The sequence below is a fragment of the Pelodiscus sinensis genome, chromosome 10 (genome assembly GCF_049634645.1).
Source record: "Pelodiscus sinensis isolate JC-2024 chromosome 10, ASM4963464v1, whole genome shotgun sequence".
Classification (NCBI taxonomy): domain Eukaryota; kingdom Metazoa; phylum Chordata; order Testudines; family Trionychidae; genus Pelodiscus; species Pelodiscus sinensis.
In genome coordinates this window covers 5,659,277-5,672,203 of record NC_134720.1, presented here as the reverse complement: position 1 = coordinate 5,672,203, position 12,927 = coordinate 5,659,277, and the positions used below count along the sequence as shown (strand labels likewise).

Genomic DNA, 12,927 nt, shown 5'->3' with positions numbered 1-12,927 from the left:
GCCCCCCCCCCCCCCCCCCGCAGACCAGGGACACGGGGAGCAAAGCCGCAGCAGCAGCGGGGTGCCGCGCCTCTGAGGCTTTGCTCTGGCAAAGCCTCAGAGGCGCGGCACCGCGCCGCGGCTGCAGCTTTGCTCCCGGTGCCCCTGGTCTTTTGGGGACCATCTCCAGCAGACCAGGGACACTGGGAGCAAAGCCTCTGAGGACGCCGGCAGCGGGACAGCCGCGGCGCGTCTGGGCTGCCCCGCTGCCGGCTTCCCCTGAGACTTTGCAAAGCCGCGGAGGGGCTCGGGCAGTGGGGCAGCCCAGGCGCGCCTGGGCTGCCCCGCTGCCGGAGCCGCGGCTTTGCTTCGCGTCTTCTTGGTCTGCAGACCAGGGAGACGCAGAGCAGCTTTTCTTGCCCCGGAGTACACGGGCGGCGGGACCACGAGGTCCCGCAGTCCATGTCCTCCGGGGCGAGAAAAGCCCCGTTCATACCTGCAAGTCGGGGACTGCCTGTAAGTTTATACCCGGCGTATAAGACGACCCCCGATTTTTGGGGGATGTTTTTTAGTATAAAAAGTCGTCTTATACGCCAGAAAATACGGTAATATTTTACTTTATTTGAAATGAAGTTTGATAAACTAACATGAGAAAGTTAAAACACTTAATCTGTTTCATACTTTAAATTCTCCATAGCTGCAGATGGTTCAGAAAGTATGGTCACTGTACCCAGCCTGTTCTGACCCCACACAGATCTGTGAATAAGTTAAATCTTGGCACACCACTTCTGAAAGGATGCCGACCCCGGTGTAATATTTTACCTCCTCGCTCATCTGACATAGATTATGAAAGAAGTTTTTAATTCTGGTCCTTCAGTAGGGACAGGCAGATACCTGCAGTATCGGTTAATGATGAAGACAATGCATTTGTTCCTGGAGTTAATCAACGTTGCTTTATTATTAAAGCTCTGACATATGTTGGTTAATTAGCCCACCAATGTGCTGTGATCAGTTTTCTCTTCTGTGGTATTCCCTGCCTATGGGAACATAGCATTCAGGGATTAAAAACTGTGAAACACTGTCCCACTAGTGATTATCCCACAAAACCTAATCCACACACTAGCAGTTCTTGCCCTAGCAGTGATGCGGCTCCATCAATAGTAAGAATGATGGGAACACTGCTAGTGTACTAGGTAGGCTTGAATGTTTTTACTATTGTCTTCTACAGTTTCTTAGAACAGCATTAGATAACCTAGTAGAAAGTGTGAGCTTCATTTTAACTTAATCTAAGATAAATCGACTCCAACTATGTTATTTGTGTAGTTGGAGTTGCGTACCTTAAGTTGACTTTTTGTGGTAGCATAGACGTAGGCTGAGATTGAACTGCAGGTTAGTACATGTGCTCTGTGAGAAGATGGAGGTTCCTATGTGGTGGTATTGTCTTTCTAATAAAGACTGCTAATATTAATGTGAAACTTCTGTGATGTACCTGCTAACTTCACTACTCATAAGGCTTGACTTCTGTTTGGGGAGGGGGAGAATTGCCACTTAATTTTAAAAGTTTATGTGAAAATTACTTCTATACAGGTTGGGTAGTTGCATTGCTCTGCGGATAGTAATTCATTTGTAATTGATTGTTGTGAAAAATCCATCCCTGTGATGTCTTTCTCTGCAGACTCCTGCTGCATCTTTTCTAAAAATGAATGCTGCAGTCTTTTGTAAAGAAAAGCATCTTTGGAAATTGCTATAGAAACACCTTAAGTGTAGCACCAATATTTCTTGTGCTAAATGTGTACACTATGGAAATGATTCTGGCCTTCCATTAACTCCATAGAGGAGACTCTTGAATAGGACTCTACACATGGGCACGGGTCTGTCTGCATGAAGTGACTTACAGAATCATGGCCTTTGTTTGTGATAGGAGTATTAAATTTTCCCTAATGGAAAAGAATGCACTTTTCTTTTCAAAAGTGTTTAGCCAACATACCAAAACTGTTAAAGATGGAATTATAGAAAAGGCCCCCTTTAGATGTTTGACTGCTTAACAAAGTCAGGAGTTGCGTAAAGGCTGTATTTTTGAGACCTTCATGCAGTCTATTTTTAAACATCTTTTTTTTACTAGGGATGTTAGATATCATGTACTTGAATAATTGTGTAATCACATTACATTTTAGCAGTTACACAACTATTCAATAGTCCCCAAGGGCAGGGCAGGCAGCCAGTGTGCTCCCGGCCCTGCTCCTTGGGAGCCCTTTGCCATGCTAAACCGCTGTCACTGTATCAGCGGCAGCAGCATGGGGCGGCAGCAGCATGGGGCGGCAGCAGCACCTGTCTGTGGAGAGGGGTGTGAGCTCCAGGGGATCCGGTGCTTGTGGGGAGTTGGCTTAAAAGATGGGCACCGGCTCCCATTTCCTCCTGCTTACTGCCTCTGATACAGAAGCAGCAGCAGTGGGGGGAGGAGGTTGTGTGTTGCCTAGGCCTATTGGTTAATCAAAATGAGTACCCCTGCCTCTGGATCAGACACAGCAAGGGAAGGGGAGGCGGTAGCCGATGCCCATGGGGAATGGGCTTAAAAGTCCACTCCCCGTGATCACTAGCTCCTGGAGAGCCACCTCCATGCTACTGCCTCTAATAGAAAGGCAGCAGCATGGATTGTGTTTAGAGGTAGTTGTGTAGGGTGGCAGGCAAGGGCCAGTCTGAGTGGGAAGCCGATTTTAAACCAGCTCCCTTTGTGGACCAGCTCTGCCTGCTACCCTGCACTACTGCCTCTGATACAGAGGCAGCGGTGTAGGTTGGTAGGGTGTTTCCCAGGGGTTAGGAGCTCACTGGCTGCTGGCCCTGCACCCAGGTAGTATTTTAGTAACCGTGTAACTGGTAAACATTTTTGCAGCTACACAGTTACTAAAATAAACATTATCTAACATCCCTAGTCTCAACACTGGGTACCATGGATCATTTCCTTTCTGGTTGCAGACTGATTCACCTGCTAATGGCATTCCTTTTCCTGAAATCAGGGAATTTTCCTGAATTTCAGGAACCCTAATGTGATAACTCCTGGGACAAATGACACCTCCCTGTAGAATTGACAAAGAATGGCAAGGTCCTAGACTTCAGGTGTGAGCTTGGAAGTGTATGCAGCAATGAATCAACTTTGAAGTCAGAACCCTATCAGCCCAAGTTGATTGGCATGGGCCAGCCCTGCGTTCTTCTTGACTGTTCAGACATATTCTTAGAGTTCAAGAGCCTCTGGTGGTGTTTATATCATATAATGTGATTTTGACTCTTGCACTCTTCATTACATGTACATGTTCTGAATCTAAAAAGTACACATCCTCTTGAATTGTTGATCCGTTGTATTTAGCAAACTTTTGACTACCCAATCAACATTTTTTTTACCACCTCAGACTGGTGATTCTGCTTTATTTTTTTACTTTTAAAAAAAATAAATGATGGAGACCTCTACCACATACTTTGGAAAGTTGTTCCATTGAATACTTGTTCTCACTGTTAAAAATGTGCACTTTATTCCTACAGAGGAGCCTTGTAAAGCTTGTTTTTCACCAACAGATGTCACCTTATCCACCTTGTCCTGCTTTGTGTACAATTGAAAAATGTCTAATTTCAATCTCTAACCACTATAACTCATTATGATGGTTGCTGCTGGATTAAATGGACATTTTTCAGAAATATCTTATCCATATAGGTACTTACAGACTGATTTAATTACCTCTTTACCTCTACTTTGCTAAGCAAAATAAATCGAACATCTAAAGTTTCTCACTGTAAAGTAGGTTTTTCAGACCTCATTTATTTCTTGTAGCTCTTTCTGAACCTTTTCTAATTTTTTAACAAAAAGGGAAATGAAACACAAGATTGATTATTCACATAAGAATGGCCATAGTGGGTCAAACCAAGGATCCATCTCACCCCGATATTCTGTCTTTTGTCAGTGGCCACTGCTAGGTGTCCCAGAGGGAATGAACAGAATAGGTAATCATCCCTGTCACCCATTCCTAGCCCCTGACAAACAAAGGCTAGGGACACCATTCTTGCACATCCTGGCTAATAGCCACTGATGAACCTATCCTCCATTAATTTAGCTAGCAGTTTTTTGAACCCTATTAAAGACCCGGTCTTCACAACAATCTCTGGCAAGGAGTTCCACAGGTTGTGTGCATTGTGTAAAGAAATACTTCCCATGTTTGTTTTAAAACATTTTTAATTAGGTGACCTGTAATTCTTGTAATGGGAGCAAGTAAAATAATCTTTTCCGATTTACTTGATCCACACCAGCCATGTTTTTATAGACCTAGAAAAGGTCCCCGGTTCCTTGTGCTCTCTGGGTGCCGGGGAGCCATCTGGCACAATGAAGTAAAATGGCACTAGCCTACAGGAGCCTGATGTGGCCAAAAAGCCAACCCGAGGGTTTTTTAAAGCACCGGTATCCTTTTTTTTTTCCTTGACAACTTTTTCCTCCGTCTCTTTGCACTATCGCACAATTATTTTAGCTCTTTGCCTGTAATGGGTTGACCACCCCTGCTCTATCATATCCCCCTCCCTTAGTCTTCTGTTTTCTTAGATGAAAAGTCCCAGTCTTATTAATCTCTCCTCATATGGCTGCTGTTCCATACCCTTAATTTTTGTTGCCCTTTTCTGAAGTTTTTCCAATTCTAAGGTGTCTTTTTAGAGATGAGGCAACCACATCTGCTGTTCACAGTGTAGGCGTACCAGGGATTTATTAAGAGGCAGTAAGATGTTCTCTATCCCCTTTTTAATTATTCCTAACATTCTGTTTGCTTTTTTGACTGCTTCTGCACACTAAGTGGATGTTTTCAGAGAACTATCCACAATGATTCCAAGATATTTTTTTTTGAGTGGTAACAGCTAATTTGGTCCCCATCCTTTTATATGTATAGTTGGGATTATGTTTTCCAATATGTATTACTTTGCATTTATCAACATTAAAATTAATCTGCCATTTTGTTGCGTAGTCACCTAGTTTTGAGAGATTCTTTTGAAACCCTTCACAGTCTGCTTTGGACTTAACTATTTTGAGCAGTTTACAGTCATCTGTAAATTTTGCCACCTCACTGTTTACTCTTTTTTCCAGATCATTTATGAATAAGTTGAATAGGATTGGTCCCAGTACACACACCTGTAACCAGTTATCAGTCTGAGAGGACCTTCCCTCTTATGCCATGACATCTTACTTTCTTTAAGAGCCTTTAGTGAGAGTCCTTGTCAAAGGCTTTCTGAAAATCTAACTACACTATATCCACTGGATCCCCCTTGTCTTCATGCTTGTTGACCCCCTCAAAGAACTCTGGTGAAACCTGTTTTCCCTTTACAGAAACTATGTTGACTTTCCCCAACAAATTATGTTCATCTATGTATTTGACAATTCTGTTCTTTACTATAGTTTCCAATTTTTCTCGGTACTCGGTTAGACTTACTGGCCTGTAATTGCCAGTATCACCTATAGATCCTTTTTAAAAATTGGCATTGCATTAGCTATCCTCCAGTTATTTGGTACAGAAGATAATTTAAAGGATGGGTTACAGACCACAGTTAAGTTACATAATTTCACATTTGAGTTGTTTCAGAACTCTTGGGTGAATGCAAACTGGTCCTGGTGACTTAATTGCCATTTAGTTTTATCAGTTTGTTCTAAAACCTTCTTTGATGACACCTCAATCTAGGAGAGTTCCTTAGATTTGTCACTTGATATAATGTACACTGGCAGTTTGTGGCAGAGATAGATATTGAATCCAGATTTGCCGTGTCTAGTCCTGGTGGTTATAATTGGTGTTTCCAGAAACCCTTCATTTGCTTTAAAAAAGAAGCAAAACTATTTTTTAACCCATGGGGAATTACTTCTAATCTGTTCCTTACAAAGAAAGGTCAACTGAGCAGTATAAAGTTCTCAAACCTTAGGGAACTGAACTGTTGCTGACAGTGGATTTCAGCCTCCAAACAGGTACTGAAAATGATTTAAGCATTTAGGGTGGACAAAGTGAGTGTACTTATGAAAGACTGCAGTATTGGCAGGACTGGGTCCTTTCAGCAGAAGATGCAGAGGAGAAGTGAGATGGTGCTGACATTCAAGAAGAAAAAGTCTTAATTAAGAATTAAATTAATTTCTGATAATTAAAGTAAATTACATGTGGAATAAATGTTACAGATTTGAAAAATTGCTGTCACCAGTCACTTAGAGATGTCATACTGGTACAATTGGAAAAAAGCCTTTTTCTGTGAAACGCCACCTGGGATTTTCATGTGTGTGTTTTTAAGGCTTATACATTTGACTGTAGTATTCAAAAGAGATGTGAATGGTTAACTGGAGGGGGCTGGAGCAGCCCGCCACAGGTCTCTCCCCCCCCCCCCCAGCCTACCCCTGTTTAGTCAGATAAACCTAATGTTTAACCAGTTAACTAATTAAATAGGATTTTACATCCCAAGTGTTCAGTCTTTCAGAAGATCAGGTCAGGTGAACTTGTTTTCTGCCTAAATCAGAGAAACTGATGGACAAAAAAGGACATCTATTTATCTTTCTGATCTCTTGACTTTTCTAGAATATGAAAAGAAAAATATTTCAAATGTTGCTGAAAGTACAAGTCTAAATCTTGAGAGAGCACAGATCCCTATGGAGGACAGAAACAAGATTCCCAGGCAGGAGATTCAGAGAACAAGATGCAGGAAATATTCTTTTCCCCAGTATGAAAATGTGAAAAAACAGGGAAGAATGGATCTTAGCCTCCAAATCAAATGAGGTAATATTGCCCATCTGCACGATTTTCTCAGAAATAAAAAAGGTGTCTCCTTGAATGCCATAGCAGAAACCATACTAAAACATGAGTGGGAACAACCCAATACATTTAACCTTTTTCTACCCAAGTGTTTGTCAGTAACTGCGCCTACACTCAAGCTTTTACTTACATACAGTCATAGAAATGTAGGGTTGTCATCTATTCCTGCCTGCTGTGCTCATACAGGACCAAATATGCCCTAAGTAGAACATCCCTGACAAGTGTTTGGAGATTTTTAAGCACAAGTTAGACACTGACTGATTCTATGACCTCCCTTAAAAGCCTTTTCCAGTGCTTAACTATGGTTAGAGTTAGATTATTTTACATCCCTAGAAGCAATTGTCTTAATTTGCAGCAAGGTATAATTATTTTAGATAACTCTATCAAGAAGAGTAGCTGTATAACTGTTAAGAATTCTATTAGCTACATGGCTAACAGTTTTACCAGGGGATGTAAGAGGGATTAGGGAGGGAAGAATGCAGGAGGGGTGCCCCTGCGGCTGCTCCTGGGATGTCTCTTGTTGGCCCCACTCCTGGGATGCTGGCTATTCTGTGCTGCGGGTTCTGCGGCTGGTAGGCTCCCAGTGAGCTGGCATGTGCTGGGAGCTGCTGGCTGCAGAGCCCGCAGCATAGGGCAGCCAGCTTCCCGAGAGTGGGGCTGGCAGCCAGTTGTGGAGCCTGTAAGCAATCTGGAGGCACTCCTGCAATGCAGCCTGGAGCGACTCTGCATCAGCAGACCAGGCAGTGGTGGCAGCAGAGCTCTGGGCATCAAGAAGGTGGCTTGGGCATGACGCTGGTAAGTGGGACTGTAGCAGATTTTAACTGGTAACAGAAACTGATAAATGGTAACTTACTGCTAACTAGTTAAACTCTTGAATCCCTAATTAATACTTGTTGGATACAGAGAACAATTAAACACCCTTTTTATCTTCTAGGAAGACTGGTATCATGTCCCTCCCTCCTCCCACTCTTGGTTTTTCTCAAAACTAAACATGCCCAGTCCTTTCCTCTAGGAATCTGAAGGTTTAACTGGTTAATTGGTGGGCCTGGAGCAATTCCTGCCTGCCAAGGGCAGGGGGCTGCTCCAGCTGTGGGAAGGGATGGGATCTGCCACAGGGAATGGCTTCTCTGGCATCCTGGCCAGATCAGTTGCTGTCCGCAGTGGGCCTGGGTGCCCTGCAGGCAGAGGTTGCTCTGACTGGGATGCCAGAGCAGCCCCTCTGTGGGGTGCCCTGGCCTGCTGCAGGCAGCAGCTGCTCTAGCATCCTGGCTGGTGCAGCCCTTTCCTCCAGTGGGGTACTGGCAGTTCAAGGGCTGCTCTGCCCTGGGATAAAGTATCTCTTGCCTGGCATGGGGGGCCTTCTAGCCCAGTGGCAAGTGGGGGAGCACTCCCTTCCCCCCAACTGGTTAACCAGTTAAACAATATGCTTAACTGATTAGCCAATTAAACAGAATTTTACATCCCTACTTTCCTTATGGGTCAGGTTTTCTCAGCTTTTTCATCATTTTTTTTGCTCTCCTTTTGACTTTAATTTGTCCACTTTTTTTTTTTTTTTTTAAATTATTGTGAAGTGGCACCCCAACGGTACTCCAATTCAGGCCTCACCAGTGTTGGGTGTCTTATGTTCAATGTTCCTTTTAATACGTCCCAGAATATTAACTTTTTTATACCTGCATCCAGTTTATGATCCAGATTCTCTTCAGCAGCACTACTGCCCACTCAGCTGTTCCTCAGTTTCAAGTTGTCTTTGATCTTATCCTTCCTAAGGCTAGGCCTACACTAAAGGGGAATGTTGGATCAAGATATGCAACTCCAGCTACTTTAGTTACATAGTTGGAGTCAATGTACGGTGTTTTGAGTTTCCCTGCCATTCCCACAGCAGGAAGCCAACGGGAGCGAACATTCCTGTCGGCTTCCCTTACACCTCACAGAAGCAGGAGGAACTCCACCTTCTGAGTTTGACTTTGAGAATCTTAGCTAGACTTGCTAAATTGAACTCGAATATGATCGCAGCAGCATTGATCTTCCTTTTAGTGAAGACATGGCTTAAGTGTATTTTGCACTTGGCTTTATTGAATTGCATCTTGTTGAATTCAGACCATTTATTCTATTTGTCAGGCTCGTTTTGAATTCTGATCCTGTTCTCCAAAGTGCTTGTAACACCTTTCAGCTTAGTTTCATCTGCGTATTTTAATTAACATGCTCTCCATTCTATTTAAGTCATGAATTAAAATTTTGAACAGCATGTAATACGCCCCACATATATCTTCCCAGTTTGACAGTTTAACCACCAATGGCTACTCTGTGTGTGATTTCCACCCACTCCCCACTCAACCAATTGTGCACCCATTTTACTATCTTTGTCTAGGCACATCTCTCTAGTTTGCTCATGGTGGTGATATGTGTTGGAAGCTTTGTTTAAATGAAGACCTATTGGGTCTACAGCTTCCTCACTATCCACAAAGTCACTAACCCTATCAAAGAAAGAAGTTATGTATGTTTGGCAAATTCATATTGGCTATTATACTCATCTAATCTTCTGCGTGCTTACAAATTGATTGTTTAATAATTTGTTCCAGTATCTTTCTAGATAGTGAAGTTAGACTGGCTGGTCTATAATTCCTTGGGTCCTTTTTGTACCCTTTTTAAAGATATGTATTTCGCCCTTCTCTGGTCCAATGAGGTCTCTCTCATCTTCCATGAGTTCTTACGACAGCAGTTCCAAGATTGTTTCAGTTAGTTTCTTTAGTATGATAATGTTCACGTGCAATAATGTAAATGGTGCAACAAAAATCATACCTATAACAGCATTACTGTACCAGCAAAAATTTTCTAGCATAGATGTGGCTATTGAAGCAAGGAAGGGAAAAGGGACTCCTCCTTACAAGCTGGAAATAGATCATCCAGATTGTGGTTAGTTACAGTAGAAGTGTAAACTTTTCATTTTCAAGGACCACTGTCTTACTTGATATGTGAAAAATTGCAGAAAATGTACCTTTTTTCAAAAAGTGCAATTTGTTTAATAAATAATTGAGGATTTTAAAAACCTTGTTTTTTTTTAAGCATAAAACTATTGTATACTTAAGAGTTTTATCTTCATATGCTTTGATTGTAACCTGTTTAGGGCAGAGAAATTTGTCATGATCTTTGTAAACAGTGCTGTCCTGGTCTATAGCTTGAGGCTTCTGGGCACTACAACAACAACACAAATAGTAATTCCACTTTCTATGCTTTACTGTAGAGCTTCTGCTTTGAACCATAGTGTCCAACACACTAGCCACATGTGGCTATTTGGCCAGTTGAATGTGGCTAGTTGGCTATTGCAGTAGCCACTATGACTACTGTTTCAGAACTGGTTGGATACCACGGGCCTAGAACCTTCTTCAGCCTCTCCTTTCTGGCTTCCTGGGACAGATTTCAAGAAAAAGGGGTTCTTTTAGCTCCTGTCTTCTCCCTTCTTAATAAGAGCAGTTGAAAAAGGTGTTGTTCTGGGTCACTGAGTTCTGCAGCAGTAGAAGAAAGCAGGAAGTTTGTCTCAACTCAGTAATTGGCCTGTTGGGCAAGAGGCTGTGCTGTAGGAGCACTACCATCATTTTCTATTTGGCCAAAGCAGAGCGCCATCCCAAGTATTTACAGGCCATCATCGCTATAAGTCCAAGATATGTTCCAAAAACTTGGACCTATAGCGGAACAACTTAAAGCGGGGAATTTTTTTCCCAAGCTGACTTCCATTTGCTCAAATTCTTTTTTTTTGTTTGGTTGGTTGGTTGTTTTTTTTGCGTGCGACTGAAGAGCAGGGAAGGGGGAAGGACTTACAATGCGTCAGTTCCTACAAGTGTCAACAGCTTTAGTGTGGAATGGACGTATACCAGGGCAACTTATAGCGGGGACATCCTGTATGATAGAAGTGAAACTTAATGGGTGTTTAATATGTCCATAATGGCAACGCTGTTGGGAATAAGATTTGTTACATTTTGCAGGGACTATGTCAAATCAGGTAATAAGATTTAGCATGAATAGTTAGGATTTCTCTGTATGAGACAGTTCAAACAATTTAATGTAAGATGTGATTTTAAAAAATAGCAAATATTTTGAAAAAGCAGTGTGAACACTTTTAGGTCAGGTTGAATGGTTTATTTTGGCTTGCTTTTATTAATTAATTAGGATTACTAGTTTGAGCCAAAATAGTGCAACCTTAATTTGACCCCCGTGTGTGTGTGTGTGTGTGTGTGTGTGTGTGTGTGTGTGTGTGTGTGTGTGCACATCATGATATAGCCTTTAATTATGTGATCACGTACTATTTTTCAACAATGTTATTTTATCGTACCTTTCAAGTAGAATAATTTCGCAGGGTGTTTTAAAAGAAAAAAATTCCATCATATTGACACGTACACAGGTCAGTAGGTTTGGAGCTTTTAGATCCCCCCTACACAGCATTCTACCAGATGAATCAGCTGACAGCCGTGATAGTGTGTTCTTCTGTGGACCAGAACAAGGGAGTGGATGAGACACTCGCCTTGTTACTGAATTTCACAGATATTTGGGATAGCAGAATATGCATGGGTTTCTTGGTTTCCATTCTAGGCTCTGAGGGAATGTGCTCTTGCAGACACAGACTCTTCTGCCCATTCTTTTGACCACATCTTTTCCTACCTGTCCTAGTCATGTCTCTTCTCTTACCCCTGGCTCTTGCTCTACTTCCATTGTCACCTAGTCAATCCTAATCTCCTTGCCCAGCCAGTTCTAGACTTTCCATCTGGGTTCCTCATTCAGTGTGTCTTTTTCTGCTATTTTCTGGTTCTAATCTCCCTTCTTGGGCTTCTCATCTAATTTATCTTCCCTGCTAGTTGTTTTGCCCAGTCAGTCCCAGTTCTTTACCTGAACTTCAGCTTTTTGTCTGATATGTCGCTCTTCCCATTCCACTGGTTCCTAGTCCCAGTCTCCTTATTAAAGATGTTCATTAATTACTTCTTTTCCCAGCCAACTGTGTCTCTGTTTCCTCCTGTTTCCCTGACTGGATCAGCCCCTTATATCCTCCTGTCCAGTCTCCTAGCTGAAGTTCATCATCTTCCCCCTCCAGTTCCTGTATCACCAAACTCCTTGTGTCAATATGCTACTTTCCCTCCCTGCCAGCAACTTCCTCTTTCCCATTACCTAGAGCTGACTGCCTTTGTGGTGGTGAAGGCACATCAAGAATCCAGTAGAGGTAGTTGGAGTAGATGGAGCACTCATTATAGGGGGAAAGCCAGCTTTGCCCCTGTACACTGTGGATGTAGCACATTCAGTAGCTCTGTAGAGATAGACCAGACTATGCATGTGCTGTTAGGAGCATGACTGTTAGGCGAGGGCAGAATCTTTGAAGTTTTTTTTAGGTGCTAAGATCTAGAGTCTCACCTGAGCATGTGTGAACTACTGCTTTTAAAGGCTTATAATGTTCAAATTAGGATGTTTTTCATAAAGACAGCAAAAAACATATCTCATAGAAAGGCCGCCTGCTGCCATATTTCATGTCTGCTCCAAAGTGTACAGGTTGCTAGAAGTGTTTAAAGAAAAGGTTGACAGAATTTTTTAACAAGGGTAAAACACAAGCTTTTTTTTTCCTAGGTGACTTGGTAATAATAAGTGAGAGGGTTTTTTATGCATTTACACCAAATGCAAACAGCACTACTAAAGCTTGTTTTTTTTTTTTTTAGTTGAGCGTACAATATTCAGTCTCCTAGTTCCACTGAATCCCTCTTTGATGCCAAGAGATTCCGATCTCCTAAAATACTGACAGCTTGAAAATTATTTGTGTCTAAAAGAGATAATATTCTAGATCTCTTTGGACTGGATTTTCCAGAGGGACTTTTGTGATCTGACCACTGAATTGGGAAAAATAAACTTTAAATTCCTTTTCTGAAATGCTTTTGTATTTATCTGCAAGATACCTATACATATAAAGAAGATAAGTGGATATTTTCAATATGGTATTACACGGGTAAAAGCAATGTACTTGGTGTATTGTGGAATAAAATAAGCAGTGGAATATTTTTGAAAACCTGCAAAACATGGTCTAGCTGTATAGGAGCCTGTATAGGTGGGAAGATTCATATAATCAAGGTGAAAAATAATGGGCATGGACAATGTGTTTAATAATTAGGAT

At 42.1% G+C, this 12,927-nt stretch overlaps 1 protein-coding gene across 7 annotated transcripts in view; it reads left to right on the top strand.

The window, feature by feature from the left end:
- Window positions 1-12,927, top strand: part of WDR33 (WD repeat domain 33) — an 88,833-nt gene that overhangs the window by 12,245 nt on the left and 63,661 nt on the right. The window contains exon 2 of one of the 7 annotated variants that reach the window (XM_075937448.1): window positions 6,552-6,749. The exons of the other annotated variants lie outside the window; for them this stretch is intronic. The gene's annotated coding sequence lies outside the window, so the exon portion shown is untranslated. The remainder of the gene's footprint in view (window positions 1-6,551; window positions 6,750-12,927) is intronic. 7 annotated transcript variants of the gene reach the window in all.